The 10,431-nt window shown below is 54.7% G+C and overlaps 2 long non-coding RNA genes across 11 annotated transcripts in view; one reads left to right on the top strand and one right to left on the bottom strand.

The window, feature by feature from the left end:
- The window catches only part of LOC114226332 (uncharacterized), a 7,838-nt gene extending 5,513 nt beyond the window's left edge, over positions 1-2,325 (bottom strand). For 3 of the 8 annotated variants that reach the window (XR_003612724.2, XR_003612723.2, XR_015766696.1), the window contains exons 1-2: positions 941-2,319; positions 113-194 (exon numbers count right to left, since the gene is read on the bottom strand). This is a non-coding gene — a long non-coding RNA (uncharacterized LOC114226332). Of the gene's footprint in view, positions 1-112; positions 195-940 lie in introns of all 8 variants that reach the window. The other 5 variants (XR_015766691.1, XR_015766695.1, XR_015766694.1 and 2 more) reach the window with 5 other exon arrangements.
- On the top strand, positions 1,907-9,504 carry LOC114226333 (uncharacterized). Of its 3 annotated transcripts, none has more exons than XR_003612731.2 (3): positions 1,907-2,181; positions 5,947-6,233; positions 7,196-9,504. It is a non-coding gene; the product is annotated as an uncharacterized LOC114226333 (long non-coding RNA). The 3 variants fall into 3 exon arrangements; XR_003612729.2 differs by lacking the exon at positions 1,907-2,181 and adding an exon at positions 2,999-3,628; XR_003612730.2 differs by lacking the exon at positions 1,907-2,181 and adding an exon at positions 2,999-3,628 and having other exon boundaries at positions 7,199-9,504.
- The last annotated feature ends 927 nt before the right edge of the window (positions 9,505-10,431 follow it).

The raw sequence follows: 10,431 nt of genomic DNA on the forward strand, positions 1-10,431 counted from the left end.
CTCAAACTTCAGGCTCAGGACAAACATCCCCCCTCCCCCCACTCAGGGCAGCCTGCTCCCCACCCCCACCCCACCCCCGCCCCAACAAGGGCCACCGTTGGGGCCACCAGACCTTCCAGTGAACCTTCAGCATCGCTGCTTGTTGGATTTTCTCCCACCTTCCATCTTCGTGGCCTCGGACTTGGCAGTGGGTTCTTCAACATAACACGTAAGCACAAGCAGCAAAAGAAAACACAGGTGCGCTTGGACTGATCAAACCGGGTGCATGAAAGGACCCCATCAAGAGACAACCCAGAGAGTGGGAGATGGCTCTAGGGTCCAGAGCATAAAGAATCCTTACAGCTCAGCAACCAAAAGACAAGCGCCCCAATTAAAAAGCAGGCAGAGGGTTGGAATGGACATCTCCCCGCTGGACCCACGAGCAGACATTGGACTTGGTTCCCCACGGATGACACCTGGATTTGGGCTGGCTTTTTGGCTGGCCCGCAGGGGGGGCGGGGTCCCAGCACCAGGACCTGGGAGGTGCATTGGCAAGGCCGAGGCCCGGGGTCCTGGGGTTGGGGGTCAGGAGGGATGCTTGAAGGAACCCCTAGGTGTGCTGTCCCCTGTCTTCACCCCACATTAAAGAGCAGGAAGTCGCTCCCTGTGTGACTCCTCCTTCCCCTCCCCACCTCTCCCCTCCCTTGCCCGCCTGGCCCCCTGCACTCTGTCAGCCAGCACCTGAGGGCTGCCCCTGAGTGTGGGGGAGCCTCTGGGGGCCTCTGGGGGAGTCCCGGGTTCACCAATGGGCCAACCTAGGGGGTGGGGAAGGGGTTCCCGGAGCCCAGCAGAGACCTGGAGAGCCTGGGTGCCAGAGCCCCACTGCGGACTGCCCCTCCTCTCTCTGCACGTTGTGGTGCTTGTTACCCCACAAAACACAGGGTCCCCAGACATCACTTACTGGGGGGTGGACACGCACTAGTCAACACTTGTTGTGGTCACCGTAACACCTGCCCCCATTCACAGCAGTGTGATTCACCGGAGCCCAGGCTGGAAACAAGCCAGATGTCCATCAGCTGAAGAGCAGATACACACAGTGTGTCCCCCCACGCACGGGGGCGTCCCTTGGCCGCGAGCAGGAGCGAGGCGCCCACATGTGCGGCCCCGGGGACGGACCCCGAGCCCACGACGCTCAGGGAGGGAACCAGACACAGAAGGGCCCACTTGGTGTGAGTCCACGTGGGTGACACGTCCGGAACGGGGTCACCCACGACGGGAAGGGGGCTCATGGGGGCCGGGGGTGGGGAGGGGAAGGGATAGGGCTTCTTTCTGGGGCGATGGAACGTTCCAGAATTAGTGGTAGTGGTTGCACAGCTCCGTGAATGTACTAACTAGTGAATTATACCCTTGAAGTGGGTGAATTAATATCTCAATGAAGCTGTTATTAAAAAAACAAGCCACCCTGTCCCATTGGCACACATATTGTCTTATCTTGCCCACGCCATGTTATTGACATATGCCTCGGGTGACTCCCCGGTCCTGTCTGGCGAGTCCTCTACCAGGCCCTGAACCTGTGCTGCAGAGACAGGGGCACGGGGCCCGGTTCCTGCCCTGGTGTGGCTCTCAGGCTCAGAAGGCAGTGGACCCCCATTCTGCACAAGGGCAGCAGGGCCCCCCAAGGAGGAGAGGGGCGCATGGGGCTAAGCAACAAGGCCACGCCCATTTCACAGATGAGAACACTTGAGTCCCAGAGCCGGGCAGGTGTGCCGGAAAGCCAGCAGAGCAGCTGGGCTTCCAGCCTGGGTCTGCCAGACAGATGCCACGGCAGGTGGCTTCAGGGACACTGTCCTCTCCCGCCCCCCCACAACACACACACATATCCAGGCCCAGACTCGGACCACATGGAGCCTCCTTCCTAGTGGTTTCTGGGCCAAAGGGTCTCTTGCCGGGGGAAGTCAGCTGACCCGACATCCTGTTCTGCCTTGCACCTTGCCCCACCCGCTCCCCACTGGGGACGTGGTGGGACGGTCCTTGATGTTGGCTGGTGGAGTGACTCTCAGCCCCACTTTCAAGGGGGTGGGTTTGGGGAAAGGAGCCCAGAGGGAGGAGGTGGCTTGCCCCGCCCACAATCACTAGCGAACTTGACCTTGACCCCTTGACCTTGACTCTGAGAGAGACGAGAATCCCCGGGCCAGGAGTAAGGTCAGGAGGCAGCCCCCCGGGATGGGAGTGCGGCGGCCGAGGCGGCGGGCGGGCGGCTGACCCTGTGGCCGGCGGAGCCTCCTGTGCGCTCTCCATCCCTTGCTCGGCCTTCTCTTTTCTTCTCCTGCCCGAAAGTGAAACCGGTGGCACCAAAGTGAAACCAAAGCTCCTGCTGCCGGCCCGGCCCAGCCCAGGGAGGGCTGGGGGACAGGGGCGGCTGCCGGGCGGCCCACGTGGCAGGCGCAGGACGGAGGGAGGAGTCGCTCTTTCAACTGCGGTGATTTTAAAAAAAGAAAGAACTCGGACCAGAAATGCAGCAGTGTTCTCCCGTTCCCCCCCCACCCCCACCCCCGCGGTCTGGTCTCCTCTGCTCTCCATCTCCAGCCGGGCTGGGGGGCGCGGAGCCAGGACCGACCTGGTCCTTTTGGGGTCCCGCAGGCGAAGCCGACCCCCGGGGACCATCTCTGAGGCTTCCCTCGTTGTCCAGCTTCAGGCCCATTGCCCAGATGGAAAGCTGAGGCCCTGAGTGGAGACGCGCTGCCTGGGGTGGCAGGGGCAGTGGGCAGCGGGATGGCTCAAGTCCTAGGTTGTCCTGAGCCATGGGGCAAGTATTCCTTCCCTGCAGAGCACAAAGAGGGAGAAGCAAGGGGCACGCTTGGCAGCAGGCAGGATTGAAGTTAGACCCAGGCCAGACTTTCTCCCCATCGGCACTGTGGCCATCTGGGGCCTGATCATTCTCGGGGGGGGGCCTGTCCTGAGCACACGGCCGGGGGGGGGTTCAGCAGCATCCTCAGCCCCAACCCCTCGATGCCCCAACCCCTCGATGCCAGGAGCACCCCCTAGTGTCACAACCACTGATGTCCCCAGACATCACCCTATGTAAGCGGGGGGGGGGCCCGGGGGGATGCGGAATCACCCTCTCTCATGTGACCCATGGCCCTCAGCAAATTCTTACAACGTGGGGCCAGGCCAGGGAGAGATTGGCAGAGACAGAGCTCTGAGCCAGTCCCCAAAGGCAGGCAGGCTGCCCCCGCCCCCCGGCTTTGGAGCCCTCTGTCCAGGTTCTGAGAGGCCCTGGGGTCCTCGTCCAGCCTGGGAGTGCAGGGGCATCCAGGAGACCAGGGCGCAGGCGGGGAGAGAGGCCAGAGAGAGGCATCCTCCGGGAGTGGCGGCTGCAAGGCCCATTGCACAGATAGGAATACTGAGCTGCAGGGTGCAGTAAGGGACCGCAAGCTGTGCCAGAAAAGAAAAGACCCCCCCTTCCTCTACCTTGTGGGCCAAGTCTAAAGAGCCTACAGGGGGCGGGGTGCCCTAGCCCCCCAGGCGCAAGGAGGCTGGGCTTCTCCCCAGCTGCTGTGGATCCGGAGGCTGCAGGACTCCTGTGATGCTCCGGGGCTGACTTGGAGAGGCTTCCGGGCGCTCCAAGCGGCAGTGATTTGCCAGGCAGGTATGCTCCTTCATACCTGCGCACCTGGTTTGGCCACCCTGGGCGTGCTGGTTAAATGTTAGCTCTGCCCGGGAGCGGGTTCGGGTGGAGCCCGGGGACCTGGGAGGAGCCCGAGTGGGAGGAGGCTTCACCTGCAGGGGAGGAGCGCAGAGGGGCTCCTGGCGGCCCCCAGCCTCCCTCGTGGCCCACACACAATCCCGGGTTTCTTGGGCACCCATGGCCTGTAACGTGGCGGCCCCCAAATTCAGCGCTGTGGCCCCAGCGGGACTCAGAGTCTGGGGTGGAGGGGGGCCTTGTCTCTGTACTTGTGGGCAGCAGTGTGCCCCTTCTTTTTTTACTAATATCCTTACTTGCCAGATTAAAAAGGCTGGCCTCTGCGGAGCTGGACCCTGATATTCTTTGCTTTCCTTCTTTTTAGTCTTTAAAAAAAAAAAAAATCAGAACTCTTGATATTTTTATTGTGTAAGATATACATAAGTCACCATCGTAACCATCTCTAAGCGCACAGCTCCGCGGCGTGAAGCACACTCACCCTGTCCTGCAGCCACCCCCACCTGCTGTCTCCAGAACGTTCCATCTCCCCCCACGGAGGCTCTGTCCCCACGAAGCACGGACTCCCCACCCCCCGCCCCAGCCCCGGCTCCCACCCTCTCCTCTCTGTCTGTGTGGACGGGACTCCTCTGGGGACCCCCTGGGACTGGGGTCCTGCGAGATGTGTCCTTCTGGGTCTGGCTCCTCTCACTGAGCCCGGTGTCCTCGGGGTCCCTCCACGTCATGGCAGGTGTCAGGGTCCCTTCCTTCCTGAGGCTGGAGCGTGTTCCCGCACGTGGATGGACCACGCCATGTGTATCCTTCATCCATGGATGGACACCTTTAGGTTGCTTGCACCTTTTGGCGACTACGAACATGGTGTGCAAACACCAACATAATTTTAGGAATTAAACTTCGCTCTGGATTCTCTGACTTAGGCCTCAGCAGCCCTGTTGGCGATTTGGAGCTGGACCTGATGAGTCTGATGGAAGGGCTCTCCACAAGGCTTCCAGGAAATTCTCCTGAGGTTGTGCACATCTGCCAGCCCGGGGCTAGAGTGCCCCATGCAGTGTACCAGACAGTAGGCAGAGGCCCAGCTGCGACCAAGAGCTGGTCTGACATCCCCCTCTCGGGTACTTGTCCACTCAGTGCTCAGGCTTTATCAGGTGGCCAAATATTCTAAATATCACCCCTGTGTATTTCATTACCCAAAACTCCTGCCACAGGACATTTGCATCATCTCCCCGTATCTTGCTTTTATAAACAACGCTCAGTGGAACATCCTTGCAGCTACGTCTTGAAGCACAACCCAAAATATTTCCTTTAGATACATTTTTAAAATGTGGACTCTCTGGGCCAATCTGATGGACGTTTTCCATCAGGTGACTTTTGCCGGGTATCTTTAAATTAAGGTATAGGCTACGGGCACCTGGGTGGCTCAGTCGGTGAAGCATCTGCCTTTGGCACAGGTCATGGTCCCAGGGTCCTGGGATTGAGTCCCGTGTCTGGCTCCTTGCTCGGCGGGGAGCCTGCTTCTCCCTGTCCCTCTGCCTACCACTCCCCCTGTTTGTGCTGTCTCTTGCTCTCTCTCTCAAATAAATAAATAAAATCTTTTTAAAAATTTAGATATAGGCTACATAAAGTAAAATGCACAGATATTAATTATGTAGTTTGATGGGTCTGACAAATGTATACACCCACGTAACCTTGAGTTTTGCTGTCTTTGGCTGTTCAGCTTCATTTTAGAAAAGTTTTATTTATTTATTTTTTTAAAGATTTTATTCATTTATTTGAGACAGAGAGAGAAAGCATGAGCAGGGTGACACGGGGCAGAGGGAGAAGCAGTCTCCTGCTGAGCAGGGAGCCCAATGAGGGGCTCGATCCCAGGACCCTGGTGGGATGGGATCATGACCTGAGCCGAAGGCAGACGCTTCACCGACTGAGCCACCCAGGCATCCCTCTTAGGAAACTTTTAGAATTTTATAGAAAAGCTGCGAAGATTCTAGAGAGACTTCCCATACACCTTTCACCCGGCTTCCCCCAAAGCCAGCATCATACACCCCCACCTTTATTTGTCACAGCTGGGAACCAACATCCATAAACCCCCATCAGTAAAACTCTGTTGTGGATTTGGACTACGCCCGTTTTTCCACTAAGGCCCTTTTTCTGTTTCTTGACCCCATCCAGGACCCCGCCTTGCAGTTAGCCAACTGACTTTTCCCCCCTTTTAAAAAATAATTGTAGTAAATTATACATTGCGTAACAGTTACCATTTTAACCCTTTCTAGGTGTGCCGTTCAGAGGCCTCGAATACTCACCCTGGGGAGCGGCCATGCTCACCACCCGTCTCCAGAACTTTCTCATCTTCCCAGACTGGACCTCGGTCCCCATGCAGCCAGTTGGCCTTTGAGAGCATGCACAGAATCTTTACGGCCCCTCCAGGAAACTTGGTGTTCATTCGGGGGTTTTCTCGTGGTGTACCTCGAATCCAGACATAGCTCTGTTCAGCCAGATGTGGCTCCCGAATGGTTGATAAGCTCGCCTTCAGCACCTCGGCATCTTCACTCGAGTCAAGGTAAAAATGACAGGTGATGGGTAGATAGCCAGGTAGGTAGGTAGATGTGTTTATATGTGGACATGTGCGCGCACGCATGCGTGTACGCGCACACACATGTCATGTTCTAGTCCTAACCTCCAGCACCTTAGAATGTGACCTTCTTTGGAGATACGGTTATTGAAGACGATATGATTAGTTAACATGAGGTCATGCTGGAGGAGGGTGGGCCTCTAATCCACTATGACTGCTGTCTTTATAAGAAGGGGACATCTGGACATGGAGAGACAGACCCACACAGAGGGAGGGCGCTGGGAGGCGATCCTGGGACCAGGACATGGGTCTATGAGGTTCCTGGAAGCTAGGAGAGAGGCCGGGACCTGGGGTCTTGGGAGGGAGCGTGGCCCCACCAACACCTCGACACCTCGACTTGGGACTTCTGGCCCCAGAACTGAGAGACTGTCTTTCAGCTGTTCTGTGCTACCCAGTCTGGGGAGCCTACGACAGCAACCCTAGGAAAGCAGCTGATATATTTTATAGGGTCCATTACAAGAGGAGGGTAGGAGGGTCAGAGAGATCTTGGAAGAATGTCATACTGCCGGTTCTGAAGACAGAAGAAAGAGATCAGGAGCCTTTTAAAAAATAATTGTGTCTATATTATTTATATAACATTGAGGTTAAGAGTAAAACGAAATGTGTGCACACACATACACACAGGCAGGTCCAGGAACGGGCCATGTGTACCCTGGTCTGTTTGCTGATCAGCATACCCCGGCCACATTCTTCCTCACTCCCGGGCACCGCCCAGCTCCTGACTTGGCTGGAATTCGGGGTACCCTCTGCCTGTCTCCTTCTATGGTTCGCTCTAACAAGCGAATGAAGACCTGCTTTGGTGTGACTTGTCCCTAGTGATTGCATGAGGGTTCCTGATGCTCGCCATTTTTCTCGTCTGCAAGCTTAAAGGCAAATGTTCGTTCTTTAAGCAGGTGTTTAGCGGGCACCACTCTGCAGGACTGTATCCTGAGCCCTGGGGATTAGGCGGTGAGCGGCCAGGCCTGTTTGCTGGAAACTGCTGGCCGTGACCCAGTCGTCTTCTAGTTTCCCACTGACCTCCTTTCTGCCCCCTTTGCTGGACTCCAGCATTGGGGTGCCCGGGAATGCCCTCTCTGTCCGTGCTCCCTTGGGGGATGCCATGCAGCCTTCGAGCTGGGGAAGACCAACCCCTCCACTCCCAGTGCCAAGCCCACCCTCTCTCTGACACTCCTGATCCATCTGTCCACTGCCTCTGGACATCTGATGGACACATCTCCACTGTGAAGAAGAAGAACGGAGTCATGGCTCACGCCTCACACTTGCTGTCTTCCCAAACCAATGTGTTGTGGCCCCCAGAAGCCCTTTGGGTTCTTTGCTTCCCATCCCCCTGACATCTGACGCAGCATCAAATCTTCTCGACTTGACCTTCAAAGTAGATCCAGTCTTCATTCTGCTACTGCTGTCTCCGTCTGTGCCCCCCGGATGCCCACCCCAGATCCGCAGCAGGCCGCTCATGCCCTGCTGGGTGTTCTCACTCGGCCATGGGTGTGACGGAGGGAACATAAAGGTGGGCAGTCATCTGCTTAAAGTAATGCTAACATCTTCCCCTCACACTGTTTGGGGGCACCTTTCCATTTTTAATTCTAATTTTTTGGAAGAAAAAATTGGATTTTATTCCTAAACAACCACACTTATATACTAATGGGATGTGCCATCCACTGGGACATTGGAACCAGACAGAACATGGCCACCCTCATATCTTCCTTCAGGTCGACTTATTTTTCTTTTTACTTTTTTATCGTGATAAAATATATATGGCGGAAAATTGACCATTTCGGGCGCCTGGGTGGCTCAGTCGGTTGGGCGACTGCCTTCGGCTCAGGTCATGATCCTGGAGTCCAGGGATCGAGTCCCGCGTCAGGCTCCCTGCTCGGTGGGCCCCACCCTCCGTCTCCAGAACGTTCCGTCTCCCCACACGGAGACTCTGTCCCCACGAAACACGGACTCCCCACCCCCTGCCCCAGCCCCTGCTCCCACCCTCTCCTCTCTGTCTGTGTGGACGGGACTCCTCTGGGGACCTCCTGGGAGTGGGGTCCTGCGGGATGTGTCCTTCTGGGTCTGGCTCCTCTCACTGAGCAGTGTCCTCAGGGTCCCTCCGCGTCGTGGCAGGTGTCAGATGTCCTTCCTTTTTCAGGCCGAGTAATATTCCAGTATATGAATGAGCCGCCTCTTGTTTATCCATTCCTTTGCTGATGGACATTTGGGTCGCGTCTACATTTTAGCGGTTGTGAAAAATGCTGCTGTGAATATGGGTGTTGCGTTGCTTTGCTTTTTAAAAATTTATGTCGGGCGCCTGGGTGGCTCAGTTGGTTAAGCGACTGCCTTCGGCTCAGGTCATTATCCTGAAGTCCCGGGATCGAGTCCCACATCGGGCTCCCTGCTCGGCGGGGAGTCTGCTTCTCCCTCTGACCCTCTTCCCTCTCGTGCTCTCTCTCTCTCATTCTCTCTCTCTCAAATAGATAAATAAAATCTTTAAAAATAAATAAATAAATAAAATATATGTCATCCACGTACCAAAACATTCACTCTTTAAAGTGTATGATTCAGTGGTTTTCAGTGTACTCTAAAGTTGTACAACCATCACCACAATCTAATCTTGGAACATTTTTATCACCCCTAAAGGAAACACGTCCCCATTAGCAATCACCCCCACACACACTGCCCCACGAGCCCCCTTCCTGTCCGCGGATGTGTCACCCACGTGGACTCACACCCCGTGTGGCCTTCTGTGTCTGGTTCCCTCCCTGAGCATCGTGGGCTCGGGGTCCGTCCCCGGGGCAGCGCGTGTGGGCGCCTCGCTCCTGTTTGGGGCTGATATCCAGCGTGTGGATGGACGCGTTGTGTGCATTCATCTATCAGGTGATGGACATTTGGACTGTTTTTAGTTTGGGGCTGTTATGAATAATGGTGCTATGGATGTGCACCTCCATGTTTCGGTGTAGACCAGATGTCATTTGTCTCGGGTACACACACGTTGCCAGGTTTAACTTTGGGAAGAAGTGCCGGCCTATACCCCATGGCAGTGGCATCATCGTGCTTTCCCACTAGTATGACAGGAGGGCTCCAGTCTCTCCCCATCCTCGCGAACACTTGCTATTGTCTGCCTTTTTGATTCAGCCCATACTAGCAGGGGTGAGGTGGTGTCTCATCGTGGTTTTGATTTGCATTTCCCTAATGACTAATGATGTTGAGCAACTTTTTTGTGTGTATCTTTTTTTTTTTTTTTGGTATATCTTTTTTGGAGAGATGTCCATTAAAATCCTTTGCCCATTTCAAACAATTGGTTATTTTGTTTTTATTGCTAGTTTTAAAATTTCTTTACATATTCTGAGCAGCAGACCCTTATAGCTATGATTTGCAAATATTCTCTCTCCTTCCGTGGGTTTTTCTTTCACTTTCTTGATGGTATTCTCTGAAGCACAGAAGTTAAGAAATGTGACTGTATTTTAAATTTCATTATAAATAAAATATGCATCGTGGTGCCTGGCCGGCTCAGTCAGGAGAGCATGTGACTCTTGATCTCGGGATCGTGAGTTCAAGCCCCATGTTGGGTGTAGAGGTGACTTAAAAAAAATTTCATGATGCAAAATTCAAAAGATCAAAGACAGTGAACAGAAGGTCTCTGACCCTGCTCCCCATCCCCTCTGTTTCTCCATCCCAGAAGCAACCCCTGCTTAGGGTGACAAAAATTATCTGCTCGAAATATATACATTTGCAGCCTCGCCAACGTAACTCGAATTCAGGTCCATCCATTCACTTGCTGTGTGTCTTTGGCAAGTTATATGCCTTCTCTGCGTCTCTGCACCATCATCCTGTCCATCAGGGATGATAATCCCTGCTACACAGAGGGACTAAAGTTGCATTCGAAGGTGGAATTCAGAAATCCAGAGCTGATGTTACTACTTGCCCCGGAACAAATTTGTTCTGAGGCAAGTGCCAAATATTTGTTGATTTTCATGCTGTTTTATTGCTAAGATGGAGCTGGTCTTGACATACCCCGAGAACACTTTTGCCGAGCAACTTATGGGGGTCTGCCGATGAAGTAAAACATGCAGAGTGTGTGTGTGAACTTTTCATCTTTGAAATGTGGGTTTTATTGCTGCACTGGCCAGGAACAGGAGCAGGG

The sequence above is a fragment of the Eumetopias jubatus genome, unplaced genomic scaffold (genome assembly GCF_037043125.1).
Source record: "Eumetopias jubatus isolate StellerSeaLion01/CBP00866 unplaced genomic scaffold, mEumJub1_p1.0 scaffold_1, whole genome shotgun sequence".
NCBI classification, from domain to species: domain Eukaryota; kingdom Metazoa; phylum Chordata; class Mammalia; order Carnivora; family Otariidae; genus Eumetopias; species Eumetopias jubatus.